The following is a 27,454-nucleotide window of genomic DNA, read 5'->3' on the forward strand; positions in this document are numbered from 1 at the left end:
CTACATACACATTCACATTTTCACACTTGGGAGTTACACACATTATCTCTGGAGACATCTCCCGGGGCCAAGGGAAGGGGATGTACCTTTCATCCTTTGTCCACTTCCAAACACCTTACCAGGAAACTTCTCCACTTCGGCCTATTTAAGATCACGAAAGGCTCATTGTGAGCCATAGCCTTTTTCGTCTCCAGAAACACAACAGTGACCCACGGAACGACGCTGTATTTGCAACGAAGACTACAGATTCAAAGACACTACGCGACTACTTTGGAATGTAAGTGCATTTGTACTTTTTTTCGTACTACACTTGACTTTTCCTTACAAGTTTAAATTACTTGGTCGTCTCTACATTTCCTTATCTCTTTCTCCTCTCATCTTCAAGCTTTCTACCTCTACACATTCTCCCCTGTATCTCTCCACTTTCTAAACAGATATTTTTTCAGCGTTCACTCTTTTCGGTCCCTTTAACAGCACACTCTTACCATTCATTTTCGCCTTTACTTTGCTCACTTCAGCTCATGAATACTTTCTTATTCGATCTTACCCTCCTTCTTATGGTTCCTATAACTACATTGCCAGATCCACAAAAATATTAACCAACACATTTGTTTCATTGACCTCACCCAAAAACTATCAATCGTACTCTAATGAGCATTAAAGACGGACGTAATACATGTGACTAAATTATAATTTTTCTTTTACAGATACAACACAGACTGTTTGCTAATCATTCTGTACCACTTGTGATCTTCAACAAACAATAATTTAGGTGAGTACATCTGCATGTTACTGTTGTCATAGAATTATCTGTCTTACGGAAACGCTTAGTGAAATAAGGGTATTTTTAAAGGCCACTATACACTCCCTCTAGCTGTCTCTATGATCAACATGACATACCACATAAGCGTCACACGATTGCACACACTTTTTGGACTACTCCGCTGCTCACTCATTTAGGACACGTATCTCACACCACTTCGCAATATCTTACAAATGTGTTTAGCAGTTACATTCATGGCTCATATTAACTGCCATTTTCAATTCATTTGGACCATGTTTGTGTCTCTTGATTATCCTATGCCAATCAATCACGTCCACACGCACGACAGGCAATAACAGCCCTTACACTACATCTCTTTTCCAGTCATCCACGGAAAAACTTACACGTTGACAACATTTACACGTGCATCTTGCAAGCATACCCACCCTACCTTACCTTATCGCCCCCTGTCTTCACTTCTGTCTCATTCATTCATTTGCACCTTTAAGGCTTTTACTCGCGCAAATACGCAGTAAAAGAACAAACACTCTAGAATCGTTCACATCCATGCACCACAACTTTGATTTTCATTTTTATCTTCACCTCTGTAAGGTGGGGAGGGGGCCACAGCAAAACGTTTGCGGACTTCATTACAATTAATCGTTCATATTAAATGCCATTTTGACATCATTTGCACCATGTTCGTGTCTCTTGCTTATTCTATGGCAATCAATCACGTCCACACGCACGACATGCACTAACAGCCCTTAGACTACATCTCATTTCCATTCATCCACGGAAAAACGCACACCTTCACTACATTTAGACGTACATCTTGCAAGCATACCCACCCTGCCTTACCTTATCGCCCCGTCTTCACTTCTGTCTCATTCATTCATTCATTTGCACCTTTCAGCCTTTTACTCGCGCAATTACGCAGTCAAAGAACAAACACTCTCAGTAAACACCAAGAACAGCTCACCATGCCTCTCCCCTCTCCCTTGCACACACTCTTTCAGAGGCACGATTTCCGTTCGTGCAGCAGGTGCACTCACACCCGCATCATGAATGCATACAATCAAATAGATAGCTGGGACACATACACGAAAAAAACATCTCTGATCGTGTCTCTTTCTTATCCTATCCCAATCACGACCGCCAACACGCACAAACAGACCACAGACTTTCTATTTTTAAGCAAACTCCCCCTGCTACTGTCGCTTCCTACCCCCACCTCTCCCTCCAGCACGTTTTAGACACATGTTTGTCTTCCTTTTAACAGGAAATAATGGGGGACGCTCATTTCTTTTCTATATATTTATTGTGGTGACTTGCCCTGTCATCTACAACGCCCTACAGGGTCCTTCTCAGTAAACACCAAGCACAGCTCACCATGCCTCTCCCCTCTCCATTGCACACACTCTTTCAGAGGCACGATTTCCGTTCGTGCAGAAGGTGCAGTCACACCGCCATCAGGAATGCATACAATCAAAGAAATTTCTACTTTTTCACCAGCTGGGACACATACACGAAAAAACATCTCTGTTCGTGGCTCTTTCTTATCCTATCCCAATAACGACCGCCAACACGCACAAACAGACCACAGTCTTTCTCTTTTGCATTCAGGCACAGGAACACGCACACTTTGAACACATTTACACGTTCTTATTCCAAGCAAACGCCCCCTGCCTTGTGTCTCATTCATTCATCTCCACTTTTCTGCCTTTCATATTCTGACGTACAATTTTTTCCCACTTTTAAACATACAACCCTGTCTTTCAATTGCTGGAACTATTACACATAATCATCTCTCTGTTCCATTCAGCACGCAAGGCACACATAATCATCTCTCTGTTCCATTCAGCACGCAAGGCAACATGCACAAACAGTCCACCAAAATTATCTTTCTGGTCGTGGCTCTTGCTTATCCTATCCCAATCAGGCACGTCCACACGCACGACAGTAACACACAGCCCTCAGACTCTAGCTCTTTTCCATTCATCCACGGAAACACGCACACTTTCACGACTTTTACACGTCCATCTTGCAAGCATACCCAACCACCCTGCCTTACCTTTTGTCTCATTCACTCATCCACATGTTTCTGCGTTTCACTTGCGTAAATACGCCCAAAAACACAACAAACACACAAATTCGCTCTCCAAACATCCCCCCCCACCCACAAAAAAAAACACGCACGCCAACACGCACACGTGAGTGCCTCTTCCTTATCTTATTACACGCATGCCCGGTAACATGCACAAACAGCTTACAGACTCTCTCTTTTCCATACACGCACGCAAACACGCACACGTTCACAACATTTAGACGTGCATCTTGCAAGCATACACACCCATCCTGCCTTACATTCTGTCTCATTCACTTATCAAAATTTTTATGTGTTTCACTAGCGTAAATAAACACTAAAACACAAGCAACACACAAATTCTCTATCCCAAACACACCCCCACACTCACAGTCTCTCTTACACGGAAACACGCACACCATAGCTTTGCTCTCATTCATCGCCACGTTCTTCAAACACACCTTCGACTTTTACTTACGCACGTCAACACGCACAACCAGCCCACAGACTCTCTTGGGAAAATACACATTTTTTTAGGCAATCTATTACATGCATGTCAATTGGTATTTGGACATTCTAACGTTGGGTCGTGCTAATTTACACAACAAACATGGGAAACTGGGATTTAAAGCACATTTGTACATTACATGCCCAGCACATTTTTCATACTACGCTATTCCATCCATTTTTTAAATTAAAAATACAGTTTGCACCAATTCACAACATTTACATTAAGAATTTTTAGAGCTAAAAAAAAATTGTTTGAACACACGGCTTTTTAGACTATAATTCCTACAGCTATACCTATTATTATACAGCACACCCTTCCTTCCAAATTTTTTTTTAACTACATCTAGAGCCTATTCCGCTGGGTCCTCCTAAGGCACACACACATCGAACTACTTTGCCACATCTATAAAGCACAGTTGCATAACAATTACTAACAAAAACAATACATACACAAATTGGCCACACATCACTACAAATTTACACTACATATCAACACACAGTCAAATGCATGCACACTCGTGAGCCAACTCTGCTGCTCACGCATTTTGTTCGGGTATGGACATCTCACACCCATTTGCCACATCTCTTGAACTATTTGACCTGCTAATTCAATACTAAAGTGCCAATGCTTTGTACAAATAAGAAGGCCATGCCTGCACAGCCTACCCTTCCAATTCTGATGAGCCCTCCTTATGGTAACAAACAGGGGACACTAATTCGAACCATATGTTACTCAAACACAGCACAGGTCCCATAAATGCACAGAATCTCTATCAAAGTCAACTCCTACCTCTGCATATGTAGCTCACACTAATTATACATATTGTCCCCTCCCTGCACAACATTTCCTTGCTACTCCACTGCTCCATCCTTTGGCACACAAAGCTTACAACACTTTGCTACTTATCAGGAACGTTTATTACATTAACATTACTGTTTTTTTCCTGCTATTTTACAACTATAACAAGCCTCATGCTAATTGTTATTTAGAATAGCAGATGCTTTCATCTACTTTCTTACAACAGTTGACTCCCACTTTTACCTGGCATTATGAGACTCAGGTATTCGGACTAACAACGTAAAATACCGTCACTCTTTACTTTTGGGGGGTGGAGGATGCTCATAGTGACTATTTTATAGGGAAACTGAGTTATCAATTTCACTTTCACATTAATCATTTCTCGCGCATGCCAAAGCGCACACACTTTGCCGCTTACTATACTCCCTCACAACTTTCCTTTGTCAGAATGATGTGTTCATAATAATACATTACCAAAAAAAATACCAATTACTTTAACTGGCTCACTAACTTTCATGCTTCCATTATTTTTCACCCTACTTCTCAGTATTTTCTATCAACACTCATTTCATACAAAACATAGAAATGTTTATCTCACTACATTCATTTTTTCTCTACTTCACAAACTGTACTCAGTATGCAGGGCAACAAGCATACACTCTACACATCACACACTTTCACACTACAAAGTTGCTCATAAAACTAAAAGAAGGCACACACACACAATCTATTATCATGCCCTCTGTCACACTCTCACACAAAAGTATACAAACTTTACAAACTACTATTGCATTTCCTGTTTTTGTTTAGGATTTGACGTGTCATTTCATGTAAATAATATTCTGACAATTCATATTACTCTTATTTCAGATTCATCCATTGAGGTACAATCACCCACAAATCAAGGTAAATAATATTCTTGGTTGGAAACAACTATAAATAGTTATTACATAAGTAATTTGACTTACTTCTGTGAATAGACTTTAGAGGAATAAAGTAAAGGGAGTAAAAAAAAACATGCATAGATGTTTAAAAGCCAGTTACCATCAAGGCAATACAAGATTTAATAGTACATCTAAAGGGAAGCAATGCTTACCAAATAGTACTTTTGCTATTTTGCACAATGTATGCAAACCAGTTAATACATGGAACTCCAACGATCTACATTATATCATGGACCTTGGAGATGCTTTGTATCTACAAATGCATTCTTTTAACAATGAAACACTTATGCATCCTGATGAATTGCCAAAATATATAGAGCACAATAATAGGTTTTATTCACTTACTCTACGCAACCCTTTCTATGGTAATGTCCTTAAACGTTTTGATGAAAACTATCTAGATCTTAACAGTGCATTGCATTTAGGGATTTCTAAGTACTGTGGGGTACTACTTTGTATGAGTGTATATGTCATTTCTATTTTTAAAAGTAGGCAAACATATAATGTATTTGATTCACATAGCAGGGACAATGAAGGCATGCCACATTCAAATGGAACCTGTGTAACTCTAGAATTTCCAACTTTTGAAGCACTTATGGAATATGTAATTAATCTAGCCAAAAAATTTAGAAATTCTCCGCAGGATTGCATACCATTTGAATTAACACCAATAGATGTAAAAGAAATTTTGAAGCAAACATTCCAAAGAGCACTTCGAGTGCACAAGAAAAATAGTCTTTTAACTCCAGTTACTAAAATCTTTGGACATACTACTCAAGTGATTGACAATTCGATTTTTGAAGGGAGTTTGCTTTCTTCGGAGCCTTTAGGTACTGTAAGTAATTGCAGTATTAGAAATACGAGTAAGAAAAATCATTTGGCAGGAACAAGTATTTCTATTATGGGGACAAACAAACAGTCTCTAATAAAAAGAGCAAACTTGACACTTTCTGAACATAGTGCAAAAAATAGTGAAAATACTACTGTTGCACTAGGAACCATTGACAATGTTGGGAATAAAGTACTTCAACCAAACAGACCAACTGTAAGTTTACCTCTGGGACGAAAAAGAAAAGCAAATAAAGCGAGTTTACTTTCTATGGACGCTTTAGCAACTCAAAGTAAGGTGAATAATAGCAATACTAGTAAGGAAACTCATTTGCTACAAACAAGTACTTCTATTCTGGAGACAAATAAACACTGTCAAATCAACTTTGATTACTTTAGCCTTTCAGAACATAGTCTGAAAAAAAGGAAAAATAGAAGTGATGCACAAGGACCCATTGACAATCTTGGAAATAAAGGTGTTGAAAAAAAACCAACAAATGTAATGTTAACGGTGGGAGAAAAACGCAAAGGTAATAAACAAATCCATTTAATTATTAATAAATTCCATCGTGAAATATTGCATGGACCAGAGTATGTTTGTACGATTTGCAACCAGTTGTGGCATAAACAAACAATTAAAAATACTCGCACTGTTTGTGAAACAGAAATGTTTAAAAGGTGTAACATTAGTAGCAAGAAAACAAATTTAATTTGTATGACTTGCTATGCTTACATCAGAAAAGATAAAATACCACCATGTTCAGTCCTAAATGGCATGTCATTTCCAAATGTACCAATTGAATTAGAATTATACGATTTAGAAGAAAGATTAGTTTCTCCTAGGATACCTTTTTTACAAATTCGTAGTTTACCACGCGGATTTCAAAAATCATTATCAGGTGCTGTTGTTAATGTACCTGCAGATGTAATGACAACAGTTACAATTTTACCAAGGCAAATGAATGATGCCATGACCATCCCAGTAAAATTAAAAAGGAAACTAATGTATAGATCGCACACGCATTATGAAAATATTCGCCCAAACACAGTTAAAAAGGCAGCTACATGGCTAGCAACCAATAGTGTCATGTTTAATTAATATGGTGTGACAATTAACCCCGAATGGCAGTATATACCTCCAGAAATCAACAATGTAAATGATAATTCCGACACAAGCTATTCTTCAGATACATCTGAGAACATGGAAGCTGGAAATTTAGATACTATGTTAACAAATGAAACAATTACCTCAAATAGGGTAAATGTTTTAAGTTTAGCTCCAGCTGAATATAATACACCAAGAGGTTTATATGAGGATAAAGATTCAGAATTTTTGGCTTTCCCTACAATTTATTGTGGAGAACGAAGGCCAAACAATAAGGAAAGACATATACCGGTACATTATAGTACTATTTGCCAATGGGAATTAAGAAGTCATGATAGAAGAGTAGCTAAAAGTATGACTAATGTTTTCTTTAAACTTAAAAAATTACATATTAAGCAAATTCAAGGGAAAATTAATATTTCCATACGGAAAAAATATACAGATGGTAAGAATATTACTGCTAAAGATATAAAATATAATATTGAAAATTTGTTCCAGTTTAATGAAGGTTATAAAGTTTTGAAAACTATACGCAGTTCACCTCCTTATTGGGAAAGTTGTAAAAGAGATCTTTTTGCTATGATAAGACAACTTGGAATACCAACTTTTTTCTTGACTTTATCTGCTGCTGAAACAAAATGGCACCATTTAATTAATATATTATTGAGAGTTAAAAACTTAAATGAATGCACAGAAGAGGAATTCAATAACATGTCTTGGGAAACTAAATGTCGATTAATACAAGAAGATCCTATTACATGTGCTAGACAGTTTGACTATCAAGTGAGGAAATTGTTTAATTGTGTTTTGATGAACGGGACAAATCCAATTGGGGAAATAGTTGACTACTTTTACAGAGTAGAATTCCAACAGAGAGGTTCTCCACATATACATGCATTACTATGGGTAAAAAATGCACCCCTCTATGGTGTGTCGCCATTAGAAGATGTCAATGAGTTTATTGAGCAATATATTCAATGTAATAAGTCACATGACACTGTTTTACAGCCTTTAATAAATTTACAAAGGCATGGGCACACTAAAAATTGCCGCCACAAAGAAAAAAGAACATGTAAATATCAATACCCAAAATATCCTATGTCAAAAACTCTCATATTAGAGCCATTGACACTTGAAGGCACAGATAGGCAATGGAAAGATAATCTAAAACGTATCCATGAAGCTATGAATAATGCTACTTTTAGCACACTTTCTTTTGATGATTTCTTAGGTGTTATTAAGATGGATAATAAAGAATATATCACTTCGATACAAACTAGTAAAGAAAAGCCAACAATTTTTTTAAAAAGAACACCAGATGAATGCTTCATTAATAACTACAATAGTACGATTTTAAAAGCTTGGCGAGCAAACATAGACTTGCAGTTTGTACTAGATGCTTATGCTTGTGCAGTCTATATTATTTCATATATTAGCAAATCGCAAAGAGGAATTAGCAAACTTATTGCACAAGCTGCTAAAGAAGTGAAAAACAATAGTAATGTCAAAGAACAACTTAAACACATAGGGAACAAATTCCTCAATTGCACAGAAATTAGTGCTCAAGAAGCAGCATATCTCATTCTTCAGATACCATTACGGAAAAGTTCACGGGCATTTGTATTTATTAATACTAGCCCACCAGAAAAAAGAACTTATTTAATGCGCGATATGGAAACTATTAATTCATTGCCAGAAAATTCGACTGACATTCAATGTGAAAATATTATTGCTAAGTACTGCAAGAGACCCAAAACATTAGAAATGTGTACTTTAGCTGATTATGCCTCAAATTTTAATTACTCCAGCAAAAAAAAATATACCAGAGAAATAAATGACTCCGAAGATTTACTTGCTGAAAGAAACTTTTACAGCTCAGATGAGGAAGAAATTGAAATAGAATGTACAGAGGAGGATGTAGGTATGCAGAATATAAATAGCAAGTATGCTTTAAGTAAGCGCAAACGGCGAAAAATTATACGCTTTTGCAGATTTAACAAAGACAAAGAGCCAGAAGAATATTATAGAGAACTATTAATGTTGCACTATCCATGGAGAGAAGAACATAAAATTATAGCTAACAAGGATACTTACTTTGAAAGGTATCTACTAGTAAAAAAGGTAGTTGATTCACAAGTTAAAATATATAACCATAATCACGGTGAAGTTAGAAATATTACGAATGAAGAGTCGAATGAAAATATTATATCCCCTCCTCTATCACCACAATTAATACCAACAGAAAATGTAGGTGATGAAGGGAATAATAAAGAAAATCAACATCTATATGATTTGTCATTAGATTTAGGAATTAGAACAATAACTGAAGAAACAAGCTTAACTAACTCCATTCTACCTGATGATAAATACAAACAGATAATGCACAACTTAACTGCTCAACAACTCAATTTTGTTTACCATCACTTGAATTTGTTAAAAACGAAAAGTACTCCATGCTATACTTTCTGCACTGGAGGGGCTGGTGTTGGTAAAAGCTTTCTAATAACTGCACTACATCAAACATTACTACGCTACTATAATACAAAGGCAGGGGAAAATCCAGATAATATACATGTCTTACTTACTGCTCCAACAGGCAAAGCAGCACATAATATTCAAGGCCAAACATTGCATAGTACTTTCAAAATTCCTGTCTCACAAAGTTTTAATTATAAACCACTAAGTCATGAAAATAGAACTTCACTTCAAATGCAAATGATGCATGTTAAAGTTCTGATTATAGATGAAATTTCGATGGTGGGTCAAAAAATGTTTAATTTTATACATAACAGACTACAAGAAATAAAGTCGTCAAATGAACCATTTGGAGGAGTTTCTATTATAGCTATTGGTGACTTCTACCAATTGAAACCTGTTTGTGACAGATACATTTTTCAGGATTCTAATAATTTGTATGGCCCTTTAAGTATTAATTTATGGAAAGAACATTTTAAACTCTTTGAATTAACGAAGATTATGCGTCAAAAAGAAGATCTACAATTTGCAGAACTACTAAACAGATTAAGAGAAGGGAAGCATACTAAAGAAGATATTCTAATAATTAAGCAAAGAGAAATGCCACCTGATGAGAGTCTCTTAGAAACAATACCATACATTATGTCTACAAATGTTGAAGTTAATGAAATTAACAGAATTGTTTTGGATAAACATAGCAAGGATTATCCAGTGTATATAACAGTAGCTAACGATACTGTGAGTTCAGATGTTTCAGAAAATGTCAAAAAAACTATAATAAAGCAATTGCCTAAGGATCCAACAAAAACTATGGGACTTGCACATACATTACACATTGCTTTACAGCTCCGTTATGATTTAACTTGCAATGTGGATGTAAATGATGGTTTAACAAATGGCGCAACTGGTATAGTCCAATTTGTTGACATTATTAACAATACTCCATTTCTAGTCTGGGTATCATTTGACAATATTAGTGTTGGGCAAAAAGCAAGGCAAGAATATAAGCATTTATATCATTCACAAATAGAAAAGTCATGGACACCAATACATGCTATAGCTAGACATTTTCAATACACTAAGAAATTTATTACTGTTATACGCAAACAATTTCCTTTACGACAAGCATCAGCACGTACTATACATCGCACACAAGGGGACACTATTGAGCCACTTTATATACACTTTAATAACAGCAAAATTCATCATTTACATTATGTTGCTATAAGCAGAGCTAAATGTATACAGAACATATACGTGAAGAATTTTGATGATACTAAAATTATAGTACACCCAAAAGTTAATGAGGAAATGGAAAGATTAAGGACCGAAATGCAACTTGAAATCACAATACCACAATTAGATACATACAAAACACATTTCAATATTATAACACACAATATACGATCACTTCAGAAGCATTTCACATCAATGATAGCTGATAGTAACATAATGCAAGCAGACATTATTTGCTTAACTGAGATCAACACAACAAGGAACTCAACTGCAAATGATTTTAATGTAGAACAATATGATCACATGATATTTGATAAATTTCATACATACAACACTAACCATGGGATGATACTCTACTACAAGAAAGAGCTTAGGATATTACCTATTTATGAAACACACCAAGGGATAGACATTTTACATTTTACATTACAGATTCAGGACACAGATTACCTTATTATTATAGTCTACAAACCACCACAGAAACTTATTACAGATCTTTTAGAAATTATTACCAGTATCACTAATTTTTATCCAGCACACAAATTCATCATTATGGGAGATTTCAATGTGGATGTCTCTCAAAGCAATTCACAAACTAACAAACTCATTGGGTTCTGTGAGAGTAAGTTGCAATGTACACAACTTATAGATACTTACACAACAGACTACCAATCTATCTTAGATCATATATATACCAATTACATACTTCAAAGTTATGGTATATTAGAATGCTATTACAGTGATCATAAAGCACTATGGATTTGTATTTAACATTTGTTGTAACCTATATTTCTATTTCAGATGTTGACTATTGAAGAAATCGCTAACATTACCACAAATGACAACAAGCCATATGAAAAACCCATAAGAGTTAATGTGATCAAGTGCTCAAGCAAAACTAATTACAAAAACGCAAAACAAGAAAATAAAGTACTTTTTCATTTGGCTCTGGCAGACAAAACTGGAACAATCAAAGCTACGTGCTACCAGGAAAGTTTATATCAGCAGACACAAAAAACTTGTGGACTACTTATACGCAATTTTATAATTAAAAACAACACAATTCTGATTACTAAGCAAACAAAAGTAACAAAATTTCCAGCAATGACTATAACTCAAGAACTAATTCAAGAAGCGGAAAACATTTTTCAGCCTCCTGCACCATCTGCTTCGCCAATAAAAGAAATAAAGCGGGCATCTTTGAGAAGTCTTATGACAGTGTGTGGGACCATTTCAGAAGTAAGTTGTGGTGATTTCTACTGTTGGTCTCGCTGCTTGAGTTGTCCGTTTGTGTGTGTCGTGTTGTCTATGCCATTGACAATATTTATTTTCCCTTTATCAGTGTGTGTGTCTTTGTGTGTATGTGTACTATTTGATGCTTACATGTTCTTTCATTTAGAGTGGCTGCAGTTCTGTGTGTGGTCTCTGTAACACATTACATATGGTGGTATGTTTCTGAGGGGTTCTATCGATCATAAATGATCTGTACAGCAGCCAAATAAGAAGAATTAACAATGTGTAAATAGGTGAGCTAAAGATACACTGCATTTCTAAAAGTAAAGTTGATAGGTGTTTTAAGAAGAGCGCCAAACTGAGACATCAGAGTTAAAGATTTTTTAACATACTTGGGAACAACACCGTACATTGGAAAAGAGCAATAGCCCTTAATAATTATGTCTTCAATGCTTGGAAAATTATTACGTATTACTTCTGTGCTTTTACATTTTTAACACTATTATTTCTTTTTAGGAAGAGGAAAGTAAACTTGTACTCATTAATGGACAACATACGGCAATAAAATCAATTACATTAAAAGATGCCACTGATGACATAAAAGTCACATTATGGAGAGAGGCTACTGATTTCTCAATAAACATTGGAGAATATGTCATGTTAACTCATGTCACAGTACATGAATTTAATGGACAGAAAATATTGAACACGACAAGGCACAGCAAATTAAAAGTAAGGAACACACGCTCTCTCACGCACCCCTTACTCTATCACTTCAACACACAGACACACACTCACGCTCTCTCTACAACACTCTCTCCACTCTCTCTCTAAAACAGCCTCTCTCTAAAAAGAGCCTATCTCTACAACACCCTCTCTCTACAACACCCTCTCTCTACAACACCCTCTCTCTACAACACCCTCTCTCTACAACACGCTCTCTCTACAACACGCTCTCTCTACAACACCCTCTCTCATCAACACCCTCTCTCATCAACACGCTCTCTCTACAACACGCTCTCTCTACAACACCCTCTCTCTACAACACCCTCTCTCTACAACACCCTCTCTCTACAACACCCTCTCTCTACAACACCCTCTCTCTACAACACCCTCTCTCTACAACACGCTCTCTCTACAACACGCTCTCTCTACAACACGCTCTCTCATCAACACTCTCTCTCTACAACACCCTCTCTACAACACGCTCTCTCTACAACACGCTCTCTCTACAACACGCTCTCTCTACAACACGCTCTCTCATCAACATGCTCTTTCATCAACACGCTCTCTATACAACACGCTCTCTATACAACACGCTCTCTCTACAACAATTTCTCTCTACAACACCCTCTCTCTACAACACCCTCTCTCTACAACACGCTCTCTCTACAACACCCTCTCTCTACAACACCCTCTCTCATCAACACCCTCTCTCATCAACACCCTCTCTCATCAACACTCTCTTTCTACAACACCCTCTCTCTACAACACCCTCTCTCTACAACACCCTCTTTCTACAACACCCTCTCTCTACAACACGCTCTCTCTACAACACCCTCTCTCTACAACACCCTCTCTCATCAACACTCTCTCTCTACAACACCCTCTCTCTACAACACCCTCTCTCATCAACACCCTCTCTCTACAACACGCTCTCTCTACAACACGCTCTCTCTACAACACGCTCTCTCTACAACACGCTCTCTCTACAACACGCTCTCTCTACAACACGCTCTCTCTACAACACGCTCTCTCTACAACACGCTCTCTCTACAACTGCCTCGCTCTACAACTGCCTCGCTCTACAACTGCCTCGCTATACAACTGCCTCGCTCTACAACTGCCTCTCTCTACAACTGCCTCTCTCTACAACTGCCTCTCTCTACAACTGCCTCTCTCTACAACTGCCTCTCTCTACAGCATCCTCTCTGTACAGCAGACTCCCTGTACAGCAGCCTCTCTGTACAGCAGCCTCTCTGTACAGCAGCCTCTCTCTACAGCAGCCTCTTTCTACAGCAGCCTCTCTCTACAGCAGCCTCTCTCTACAGCAGCCTCTCTCTACAGCAGCCTCTCTCTACATCTGCCTCTCTCTACAACTGCCTCTCTACAGCAGCCTCTCTCTCCAACTGCCTCTCTCTACAACTGCCTCTCTCTACAACTGCCTCCCTCTACAACTGCCTCTCTCTACAACTGCCTCTGTACAACTGCCTCTGTACAACTGCCTCTGTACAACACTCTCTCTGAGACACACTGTAACCTTTTTGGGGAAAAAAAAATAACTATGTTTTTATTTACTACAACAGGTAACAACACCACCACAAGATAATATTGACGTCGAAATATATGGCGTGGAAAGCACAAACGGAGATTGGAGCACCTTAACAACAAAAATAACCAACACAGATATTTTTCAATCGATGGATGTACAAAATCAAACACTTATACAATGGTTTATGTTGGACGAAGAGGTGGATGACATTGGTGAAGCACGACTTCATTATTTGCCTCAAACATGTGAGGTTATATTTTGCAATGGCAAAATTACTAAAATTGTTAAAGAAAAGTCGGAGGAAGATTTAAGTGATTAAGTTAAAATCCTCACAATTACAATTTTTTGACAATGTAAAATAAATAATTATTGATTTGTGTTTACTGAAAATAAAGATAATATTTTGAACATATCCTGTAGCATGGTCATTTTCGTTCTGGGTGGGTACATTTTTTTCAAACAATGTTCAATGTGCCAATACTACATACAGAACAATAGCTGTTGCTGTTACATTTTTAAAAAGACAATAACTATACAAGAGTAATGCTGTGTGGTTGCTCAATAGTACTGTGGGGGGGCAGAGTGATAATGTGCTGTTGCTGCGTGTTGCATTGCTGGTGCTCAGTGATGCTGTTGTCAGAAGTGCTACTGTTGTGGGCCTGATTTATGCTGTGGTGGTAATAAGTTAACACCAACACAGCACCACTCATCAACAACGCAGCACCACTCATCATCACAAATGCTTTAATCAGCACCACACTAACATCACTCACCAACACACCAGCATCATTCTCCACCACCACAACAGCATCATTCACCATCAACAAACTATCACTCTACAACGACACAGCACCACTCATAACAACAACGCCATTATTCAGCAGACAAACGTCACACAAACAGAACATGTACGCTTTCACCAAGAACACACACCAACAGCTATCAATGCACGCTTTCAATAGGCATACACCCACACTGCACACTCAACACCTCACCCTCACTCATCCTCACTCACCCTCACTCACCCTCAACACCTCACCCTCAACACCTCACCCTCACTCACCGTCAACACACTATCACACTACAACCACATACAAACACTTACCACCACAGCAACACTTCACTCACCCTCAACACCTCACCCTTAACCCCTCACTCACCCTCACTCTCACTCATCCTCAATCACCCTCAACACTTCACCATCACTCACCCTCAACGCCTCACCCACACTCACCCTCAGCCCCTCACCCTCAGCCTCAACACCTCACCCTCACTCACCCTCAACACCTCACCCTCACTCACCCTCAACACCTCACCCTCAACACATCACTCACCCTCACTCTCACTCATCCTCAATCACCCTCAACACCTCACCCTCAACACCTCACTCACCCTCAGCCCCTCACCTTCACTCACCTTCAATTCCTCAACATCACTCACCCTCAACACCTCACCCTCACTCATCCTCACTCACCCTCACTCACCCTCAACACCTAAACTTCAACACCTCACCCTCACTCACCCTCATACTCACTCACCCTCAACACACTATCACACTACAACAACACACAAACACTTACCACCACAGCAACACTTCACTCACCCTCAACACCTCACCCTTAACCCCTCACTCACCCTCACTCTCACTCATCCTCAATCACCCTCAACACCTCACCCTCACTCACCCTCAACGCCTCACCCACACTCACCCTCAGCCCCTCACCCTCAGCCTCAACACCTCACCCTCACTCACCCTCAACACCTCACCCTCACTCACCCTCAACACCTCACCCTCAACACATCACTCACCCTCACTCTCGCTCATCCTCAATCACCCTCAACACCTCACTCACCCTCAGCCCCTCACCTTCACTCACCTTCAATTCCTCAACATCACTCACCCTCAACACCTCACCCTCACTCATCCTCACTCACCCTCACTCACCCTCAACACCTAAACTTCAACACCTCACCCTCACTCACCCTCATACTCACTCACCCTCAACACACTATCACACTACAACAACACACAAACACTTAACACCACAGCAACACTTCAGTCACCCTCAACACCTCACCCTTAACCCCTCACTCACCCTCACTCTCACTCATCCTCAATCACCCTCAACACCTCACCCTCACTCACCCTCAACGCCTCACCCACACTCACCCTCAGCCCCTCACCCTCAGCCTCAACACCTCACCCTCACTCACCCTCAACACCTCACCCTCACTCACCCTCAACACCTCACCCTCAACACATCACTCACCCTCACTCTCACTCATCCTCAATCACCCTCAACACCTCACCCTCAACACCTCACTCACCCTCAGCCCCTCACCTTCACTCACCTTCAACTCCTCAACATCACTCACCCTCAACACCTCACCCTCACTCATCCTCACTCACCCTCAACACCTAAACTTCAACACCTCACCCTCACTCACCCTCATACTCACTCACCCTCAACACACTATCACACTACAACAACACACAAACACTTACGACCGCAGCACCACTTCACTCACCCTCAACACCTCCCCCTCAACCCCGCACTCACCCTCACTCTCACTCATCCTCAATCACACTCAACACCTCACCCTCACTCACCCTCAACGCCTCAACCTCAATCACACTCAACACCTCACCCTCACTCACCCTCAGCCCCTCACCCTCAGCCTCAACACCTCACCCTTACTCACCCTCAACGCTTCACCCTCATTCACACTCAGGCACCCTCACCCACCCCCACCTTCACACACCTTCACACCCTCAACATCACACATCCTCACTCACCCTCACACCCTCACACACCCTCACTCAACCTCATGACCTCTACCACACACTCACATGCCCACACGCTCACACACCCCCACCCTCACACACATCCACACTCACACACTCTCACACATCCTCGCACACCCACTCACGTTCTCAATAAGCCTCATAGCCTCACCCTCGCCAACAATCACTCACCCTCACCCTCACACCGTCACCCTCACACCATCATCCACTCACCCTCAACACCTCACCCTCACTCACCATCAACACACTATCACACTACAACGACACACAAACACTTACCACCACAGCACCACTCATCACCACTACAGCATGACTCAGCAGACAAAGGTCATACAATAAAAACATGATCGCTTTTAACAGTCACACACACAACAACAGCTATCAATAGGCACTTTCACCAGGCATACACACATAACAGTCATCAGTACTGCAGTAGTATGTATAAATGAGACTGTTGGTGTCCGAAATACGGATGTGGTAGTGCAGGGTGATGCTGTGTTGTTGCTCAATGGTACTGTGGGGGTGCAGAAAGATAAAGTGGTATTGCTGCGTGTTGCATTCGTGGACATCAGTGATGGCGTTGTTGGGAGAAGTGCAACTGTTGCGGTGCTGAGTTATGCTGTGCTGGTAATTATTAAACACCAACACAGCACCACTCATCACTAGCACAGAACAACACATCACAACAACAGCATTACTAAGCACCACACTAACATCACTCAGCAACACACCAACATCACTCTGCACCACCACAACAGCATCATTCAACAACAACACACTATCACACTACAACTACACACAAACACTTACCACAACAGCAACAATCATCACCACTACAGCATTACTCAGCAGACAAACGTCATACAATAAAAAAAAGGACGCTTTTAAGAAGCACACACACACACAGCTATCAATGGACTCTTTCACCAGGCCTACATACACAACTGTCATCAGTACTGCTGTAGTATGTATGAATGAGACTGTTCGTGAGCTAAATAGGGCTGTGGTGGTGCAGAGTGATGCTGTATTGTTGCTCAATGGTACTGTGGGGGTGCTGAATGATAAAGTGGTATTGCTGCGTGTTGCATTCGTGGACATCAGTGATGCCATTGTTGGGAGAAGTGCAACTGTTGTGGTGCTGAGTTATGCTGTGCTGGTAATTATTAAACACCAACACAGCACCACTCATCACTAGCACAGAACAACACATCACAACAACAGCATTACTAAGCACCACACTAACATCACTCAGCAACACACCAACATCACTCTACACCACCAAAACAGCATCATTCAACAAGAACACACTATCACACTACAACCACACACAAACATTTACCACCACAGCACCACTCATTACCACTACAGCATTACTCAGCAGGCAAATGTCATACAATCAAAACATGTGCGCTTTTAACAGGCACACACACCAATAGATAGCAATGGGCACTTTCACCAGGCGTACACACACATCAGTCATCAGTGCATGCATTCACCATGCATACACGCACACAAACAGGCATCAGTCCACGCTTTCAACAGTCACACACACCACCAGCCGGAAGTCCACGCTTTAGGCCAACTTTTTTTACGTTGCACACACAATTACAGCAAAACAAGCATGCTTTGCTTCTGTACAGTACTGCAGTACTATATCTAAATGACACTGGGGGTGTGCTAAATACGGCTCTAGTGGGCAAGAGTGATGATCTGATATTGCTCAATGGTACTGTGGGGGTGCCGAATGTTAATAATGTGCGATTGCTGCGTGCTGCAGTAATGGACTTCAGGGATGCCGTGGAAGAGAAAATTACTAAACACAAGCCAAGTGCGACCGAAAAACACGTACGGCAAAACGGAACTCAATCCATGGCAACAAATAAACCGAAATAGCAGCCATTGATAAAATCCAAAACACACTCTAATGAAAGGAGACAGACAGAAGGTAAATGCGAGCAAAACAAGACCTAAAACAATAATGACATTACCTTCACAATAAGCAAATTCATAAACAAAAGTATAAGAACTCACAAATACACTCTTTAAGAATATGAAAATAAAATTGTCATTACCTGTCGATCGTAGCAGCTCATTCACTGAAATTTAGAAAATATAAAAAACAAAAACACAAAGAGAACAGAAACAGTGCATACATAATAATTTTAACTACAACAATCAACAAACAAAAAAAAATGCATAGCAGCGAAACAAGTCACATACGGGTCCAAAAAACACAAGCAAAAGCCAAGTCAGAGAAAAAATAAACATCAGAGTGCGACCTCACTACCTCACCCTCACTCACCCTCAACACCTCACCCTCATTCACCCTCAGACCCTCACCCTCAACAACTCACCCTCACTAACTTCACCCTCAACACCTCAACCACAATTACACACCCTCACTCACCCTCACCATCACTCACCCTCACTCAACCTCAAGGCCTCAACCTCAGTCAGACACACTCACCCTCAACATCTCACCCACAATCACCCTCAACCTCAATCACCCTCAACACCTCACGCTCACTCACCCTCACTCACCCACAACACCTTACCCTCACCCTCACTCACCCTCAACACTTCACACTCATTCACCCTCAGACCCTCACCCTCAACAACTCACCCTCACTAACTTCACCCTCAACACCTCAACCACAATTACACACCCTCACTCACCCTCACCATCACTCACCCTCACTCAACCTCAAGGCCTCAACCTCAGTCAGACACACTCACCCTCAACATCTCACCCGCAATCACCCTCAACCTCAATCACCCTCAACACCTCACGCTCACTCACCCACAACACCTCACCCTCACTCACCCACAACACCTTACCCTCACCCTCACTCACCCTCAACACTTCACACTCACCTACACTCACTATCACCCTCAACTTCACTCACGCTCACTCTCACTCAACACCTCACCCACATTCACCCTCACCCACCCTCACCCACACTCACCTTCATGACCACAAAAACACATCCTCACATGCTCCCACACTCACACACCCCCACCCTCACACACACCCGCCCTCACAAACAATAACACATCCTCACACACCCACACACATTCTCAATAAGTCTCACACACTCACACTCGCCCACCATCATTCACCTTCACCCTCACACCATCATCCCTTAACACTAACTCACCCTCAACATGACTCACCCTCAACACCTCACCCTCAAAAACTCATTCACCCCTCATCCTCACTCACCCTCAACTCCTCACCCACACCCACCATCAACATCTCACCCTCACTCACACTCAACACCTTACCTTCACTCACCCTCAACACCTTACCCTCACTCACCCACAACACCTTACCCGACCCCTCACTCACACTCAACACATCACCCTCATCTACACTCAACATCACCCTCACTCACCCTCAACACCTCATCCTTAACACCTCACTCACCCTCACTCATCCTCACTCACCCTCAACACCTCACACTCACTCACCCTTAACACCTCACCCTCAGTCACTCTCAACACATCCCCCACTCACCCTCAACACCTCACCCTCAATGACCCTCCCTCACTCACCCTCACTATCACTCACCCTCACTCACCCTCAACACCTCACCCTCACCCTCAATCACCTTCAACACCTCACCCTCACCTTCACTCAACATCACACTCACTCACCCTCAACGACTCACCCTCAGTTACCCACACTGACCCTCAAAAACGCAACAGCACTCTGCCTCTCCATCATTCACCCACTATCCATCATTCACCCACTATCCATCACTCACAAAGTCTGCATCATTCACCCACTCTTTATCATTCACCAACTCCCCATCATTCATCCACTCTCCATCATTCACACACTCTCCATCATTCACCCACTCTCCATCATTCACCCACTCTCCATCATTCATCCAATCTGCTTCATTCACCCACTCTGCATCATTCACCCAATCTCCATCATTCACACAATATGCATCATTCACCCACTCTGCAATTTTAGGAATGTTAGGCCTTTTTCATACACATAAAAAAATTTCACAACGGAAAACAAGGGGGTCGACGGAGTACTGCATCAGATACGTTAGACACAAAAAATACTTCAAAAAATTGACCTAAAAGGATGCAAGGATGGTAATCAGGCTTCGGCCCAAAAAGATAATCTAATTCGTACAATATTACAACAATATTTCACAAAGGAAACAAATACAAATATGTGCCAGGAAGCGAGGACGAGGATGTACAAAGACAAAAGTGAAACAGCCAACTTTTTCGTGGGGCAATAAACAAGCACTATTCATCCGGAGAATGGGACGGATTAAAGACAATAGTCAACTCTTACACTAAAAACCGTACGCATACAACTATAGCAATTCTTCACACAGAATTGCATCTAATATAAAACTATTTTACAAAAATACAACTATTCGGAAACAGTCAACTTTTTCTGAGGGCAATAAACAAGAACGATTCATCCGGAAAATGGGACGGATTAAAGACAATAGTCGACACTTACACAAAAAGCCATACGCATACCACTATAGCAGTTATTCACACTTAATTTGTTGTAATATAAGAAACATCTTACGAAAATAGAACTATTCTTTCACAAAAAGCAAACAAAAAATACATTACATCACTGTACATGTAATTCATACATTGCTACGAATACTAAAGTCAGCAAAGACACAAATTTTCATTTCATACATCAAGTACGTCAATAACATATTATCCGACTACTTCAGCATCACACGAAAACATAATGCAGACACAACTTACATCAATATATTACAACAAATTTAGCACTTCAAATTTCAAAAAAAATCTTTTGTACGTCGAATTACCAAAAAAAAAAAAAATACATTACATTACAGTTTAACAAAACATATACATTACATATCGCCAATAAAAAAATATACTTTAGGTTACATTACAAACATTTACAAATATTACGATCGAAATAAAAACATTTCGCAAGTCTTTAACTTAAACATAGTATATATACTACATTACATTACATTAAAACAAACTTAGGATTACATTCTTACCTGTCAAATGACGCAGCAACACCACAGGAACAAGAACACGCCTTCCGCGCACCAACATTCTCGAGTTCTGGGGAATTCCACCGTTGACGTATGCAAATCGGAACGCTACGTCAAAAACGTCGCGCTCCGATTGGCTAAAAAAAAACGTAAACAAAAAACACACAACTCAAAAAAAAACTAGACCGCTAAACATAGCCGACGTCGACGTGGCGCGAAACGTCGGCCATTTTGAAAAAAAAAACAAAAAAGGGACTCCACAAACACGTTAAAAACAGAACACACAGTTAGTACAAAACATACACACTTACATTACATACAAATATACACATAAGACAGAACGAATACAAAGGGAACATCTGACACCTTTTGTTAAAAACAACACATTACTTAATTAATATTAAAATACACACACTCATAACATCACCCTCACACACCAAAACTATCACACTCCTTCACACACGCTCAATAACGCTAACACAACATCTCTCTCATACACCATCACACACCTTCAACCTCACACACACTTACTCACCCTCACACTCACACACTCACACCCCCTCACCCTCACACACCATCACCCTCACACCCCCACTCAATCACAATGACTCAAAATCACCCTCACACACCCTCACCCTCACACACCGTCAAACACCTTCAGACACACTCTGAATAACAACACCTCACACACCCTCAATCACCCTCACACACACACACCCCCTCATCCTCAAACACCTTACCCTCACACAAACACGCTCCCCTAAAACTCATCACAACACTCTCACACTCACGACACTTCACACACTCTCAGACGCAAACAACATCACTCATCCTCACACCCTCACACCCCCTAACACTCCCCCCCTCACCCTCACCCCCTCAACATCACCCCTCACACACTCACACTCACTCCCTCAACACCCCACCCACACCCACCCTCACTCACCCTCACTCACCCTCAACACCTCACTCACCCTCAACACCTCTCCCTCAACACCTCACCCGCCCTCACCCTCACTCACCCTGACAATCACTCACCCTCAACTCCTCACTCACCCTCAACACCTCACTCACCCTCAACCCCTGACTCACCATCACTCTCACTCATCCTCACTCACCCTCAACACCTCACCCTCACTGACACTCACTCACCCTCACTCATCCTCACCCTCACTCACCCTCAACGCCTCACCCTCAATGCCTCACCCTCAACTCCTCACTCACCCTCACTCTCACTCATCCTCACTCACCCTCAACACCACACACTCACTCACCCTCACTCACCCTCAACTCATTCACCCTCAACACCTCACCCTCAACTCCTCACTATCAAAACCTCACCCTCACTCACCCTCAACTCCTCATCCTCACTCACTCACCCTCAACACCTCACCCTCACTCACTCACCCTCACTCACCCTCAACTACTCACCCTCAACACCTCAAGGTGGAAGAGGGTGAGTCCCTTTGGTAGACCGCTACATTCTTGAAATTGGCTTCCAGTGAGGGGATATTGAACTTCAATTGAATATTGGTGCTAAGTTGAGGGAAAGATCTTTCTTCCAGGGCAACTAAATCATGCACTCGATTTTCATTTGTCAAAGTTAGTTCTACAGCATCAACTGAATTATTTTTCAAGACATATCTCCTAGCCCTCAAGATGTCATCTCTTATCACAGATTGACAGCCCCTTACCTGCCTAATTCAATGAATGGCTTTGTTTTTTAGGGCTTCACAATATTCAGATTTGTTGTTACAGTCGAGCTTTGGTAAATTAATCATGTAGATGTTAAACTGGGGAACGACTTTGGGACTTAAGCGTAGCCTTAAAAATAGGGGGGCCTCGCTGCAATCTTCGGGTCGCAGGAGTGGGTCATTCGCCTTAGCAATGTAGGGTCCGATCAGACCCCTACGGTGTTCATTGTGGCCTCCTCGAGATATGTCGTGATTATGTATATTGCAATGGTGGCCCCCCTTACAGCCACCTCGGTTATCAACTAGAGGTGCAGGAGTGGTGATTAAAGTGTTAGGTATTCCTTGTTTGCTATGGTGATTTGATTTAGCTATCATGGGTGTACTCAAGGAGCTATTGGAGGATGATATCTCAGATGTATTACGATCTTCTATGATAACAAATAATTTGGATATAAGTGTGGATAAGGTCCCTATTGTTTCTCTAAGTGCCAGGATTTCCCTCTGTAGGTCAGCATTGGTTGGTATTATATCAGTAACCTGGGTCCCGCTGCTCCCTCGGTCAGGAATTATATTCCTCCCACATGCTTCTGTGGGACTGGGGCCCGTGCCCTCCTTGTATAAGTGTACATCAATCATAATTGTGTCATCCGCAAGGGGTGCAAATCTATTGCTCAAGAGTAGATCAGATAGAATTCTACCCTAGGCTTCCCTGGCAGAGGGCTCTTCTATTTCTACAGGGGCTTTTGTGATCTGTTTCTTGCTTGCTGCTTTTTTTAAATAGGCTGGGTATACTACCTGTGCCGTTATTGGCTCCTACGGTAAAAGGGGAGGGGGATGGTTTGGGGGCTTCATGTGAGGGAACAAGTATGGTGTTTGGTTGTGTGGGTGGCATGAGCAATCCCTCACAATCGGAAAGTAAAGACTCAATTGGATCTATTGATAGAGGGAGATTTATTACGGGGCAGAAGGGTTCAAGGGGCTGGGCGCAGTGGCTCTGAAGCCTGCGCTGGGAAGACCGTGAGAGAGAACTAGGGACAAGGGAGCACCTTAATTTGTACCCGGTTGTGCAGGAACCCTTGCTCTAAAAGTAGAAAAAACAGATATGTGAGCCGTGGAAAATGAAGCTGAAAGGTTAACAGTTTTATTAAGAAGATGCAACTTCTAGAAACAATATAAAGACATGAGAATCACATTAGTTCAATATCCAGCGCTCCGCATCACTGGTAGCCACGTGGATTTAGATTTCAGTACTGAACATTGCATTTACTCAATACAAGCTTTCAAACTGCTAGAGGACAAGGGTCTAAAACCTTAAAGACACCTTTATCATTTTAGGCAAAGTACATTAAAAAGCAAAGTACATGTTATTTAGGAAAATACTCACATCTGCCTATAAGTGAGAAGTTCTAAAAATACAATATAAACACTTCAAATATAATGAGGAAAAAGCAAGGTTAACAGAATATATAGCAAAGGCAACATTTCAAATGTAACATTTCATAAGACAGAATATAACCTAAAGCATCAAAATTAAAGTACATGTACTAATACAAGGGTTCTTAAATAACCCTTGGGAAGAACTCACTTACGAGGAGTAATTTAAAGAGGTCCTTGTGAACCTCCCTTTTATACTCTTTAACATGGTGAGGGGTCTTATGGTAACGTCATCTTGCGCCATCTCGTGCTTATTTATGCATCCTGCGTCATTTATTGTTTGTTCCAGACCCTTCCCATCCATATGTTCAAAAAGCAGCCCTTTCCCGCAAACATGGTATTTTATGCTAGCCCAAAGGTCATGCCTTGTTGACTTGAGGCTTACTGTAAATTAGCTTTTAGTTTTAGTTTAACAGAAAAAGCGCCTTACACAAAAAGGACATCCTGTTACCACGTCTACCACAGCTGCATGGCTGGGCTGAGGGGCTAAGTTCTTGTTTTCTCAAATACAGTTTAGAGGATGTGGCCTTCTGTCATGTCGAAAGAATTGGATGGAAGTTGACCTTTAGCACACAAGCGGGGTGGGGGCCAGAACAGGAGCGAGCTGCCTCGCAGACAGTGGCGCTGGGTGAAGTCTTGGTCAGACCTGTTTTCTGCTTTCTTAACACAAAATGGCAGTACCATGGCAGTACTCTGGCCAATCTAACCTAGGCCTATATTTTTGAACAGTAAGGCCTACACACAGGGGTCTATGCTAGCTGATATTTATACAGTAAAATATCTCCCTCTCTCAATCCCCTCTCTTGTTCATATTATTGAACAACATTGAACATTATTCAATCCGCATAATTAGCTGGCGCCGGGGGGGAGTGGCCATGGTGAGTCATGAAGAGACGGCTCTTCAGTGTTCGGGGCAGTTGCTAAGGCCTCATGTGGCCCCCCTAGTTTGTCGCACATCGTCTCATAGGGATGTACCAGATCTCTCCCCGAGGGAAGTGGTGGGCCACTATGCACCTGGGCCCGGTACTCACTATCCTGTGGTGTGCAAGAGTCAGGGATGGTGAGCTCTACTATGTTTAACATTGCTACTCCTTCCTCGTCCCCTTATTCCCTACGTATTCCTGTGTATACTCCTGAATCTGCATAATTCATCTCAACTACCTTAGACCTCAATCTCTTAACACAATACAGCATAATCTGTGTTCCGCAATACATCAGCACCAACACACATAACATAGGCATTATAAATGTTAGTACTGCAGATAGCCATGAAGGCATCCAGTCCAAGTTGGACCAATTACGTAAAACATCTGCTTTTGCAACTCCTTCCTCAGGCATCTGTCTCCCTAAATTGTCCAAGTCCTCAATGGCCTTTGTAAGTGTTTCGTTATCCGCATCATTGGCCAAAACGAAGACACAGCAGGACGACTTTCCCACTTTTGCGCATCCACCACTATTCATCGCAGTTAGCTGGTCCAGAACATAGTGGTGTTCCAGAACCATGAGTCTCAAAGGTCGTAGTTCTTCTTTCACGGCGTTGAACCCATCACAGGTGTTGTTGACAAGCTGCATCAGCTCGTACCTGGTCACTTGGGGCCAGCGAGCATTGGCTTTTGTCTGGAACAGGGGGATAACGCCCCCGAAGAAAAGCTCAGCATCGTTGAAGATTCTGAATTCTTGTGAAATGTCCTGAAATGGGCCATGTGAGAAATACTTCTTGACTTTCTTTTTCTGGTGGTGGAGCAGAGTGACATCATCTGTCATTGGGTGGGTATGAATTTGAGAAATGTTTGCTGCTGGAACAACCAGATGCAGTTCATACATCGTCACAATGGAACAAAGTCCTTGCCATTGGGGAGGCAGCTGCAGGTATATGTTTTCTCCGCAGGCCCAATAGATGTCCATGAGGCTGGAGGTGTCGTACTTAAGGTCCAAATTAAAAAGTGTGTTACTGTAATTAGTATTTTGACCCACAGGAACTGTTCCGTTACCTAGAAAGCAAAGGGGAGGAGACTTTAGCTTATATGGTCTTTTTCTTTTGTATGGTGTACCCTCATTGAAAGTGTATCTTCTAGTTTCCTTAGCCCATATCGCAGCACACTCCCTCTCTATATCCTCATTTAAATAATGTTTGTGCTCTTGTCCTACAATTGTGCTACCTAAGGAGGCTGCCTTACATATTAAGTCATGTGGACCATTCCACTTGCTGTTAAAATAAATATTGGCCTTCAGGTGCAGAATTGGT

General features: G+C 41.2%; 2 long non-coding RNA genes across 2 annotated transcripts; both read left to right on the forward strand.

The window, feature by feature from the left end:
• Nucleotides 1–247: 247 nt before the first annotated feature.
• Nucleotides 248–11,860, forward strand: LOC147718840 (uncharacterized). Its single transcript, XR_015310010.1, has 3 exons — nt 248–772; nt 5,029–5,064; nt 11,548–11,860. It is a non-coding gene; the product is annotated as an uncharacterized LOC147718840 (long non-coding RNA).
• A 42-nt stretch (nt 11,861–11,902) lies between these two features.
• LOC147718841 (uncharacterized) lies at nt 11,903–14,463 on the forward strand. Its single transcript, XR_015310011.1, has 3 exons — nt 11,903–11,985; nt 12,496–12,711; nt 14,286–14,463. It is a non-coding gene; the product is annotated as an uncharacterized LOC147718841 (long non-coding RNA).
• The last annotated feature ends 12,991 nt before the right edge of the window (nt 14,464–27,454 follow it).

The sequence above is a fragment of the Lissotriton vulgaris genome, chromosome 4_1 (assembly GCF_964263255.1).
Source record: "Lissotriton vulgaris chromosome 4_1, aLisVul1.2, whole genome shotgun sequence".
Taxonomy (NCBI): Eukaryota; Metazoa; Chordata; class Amphibia; order Caudata; family Salamandridae; genus Lissotriton; species Lissotriton vulgaris.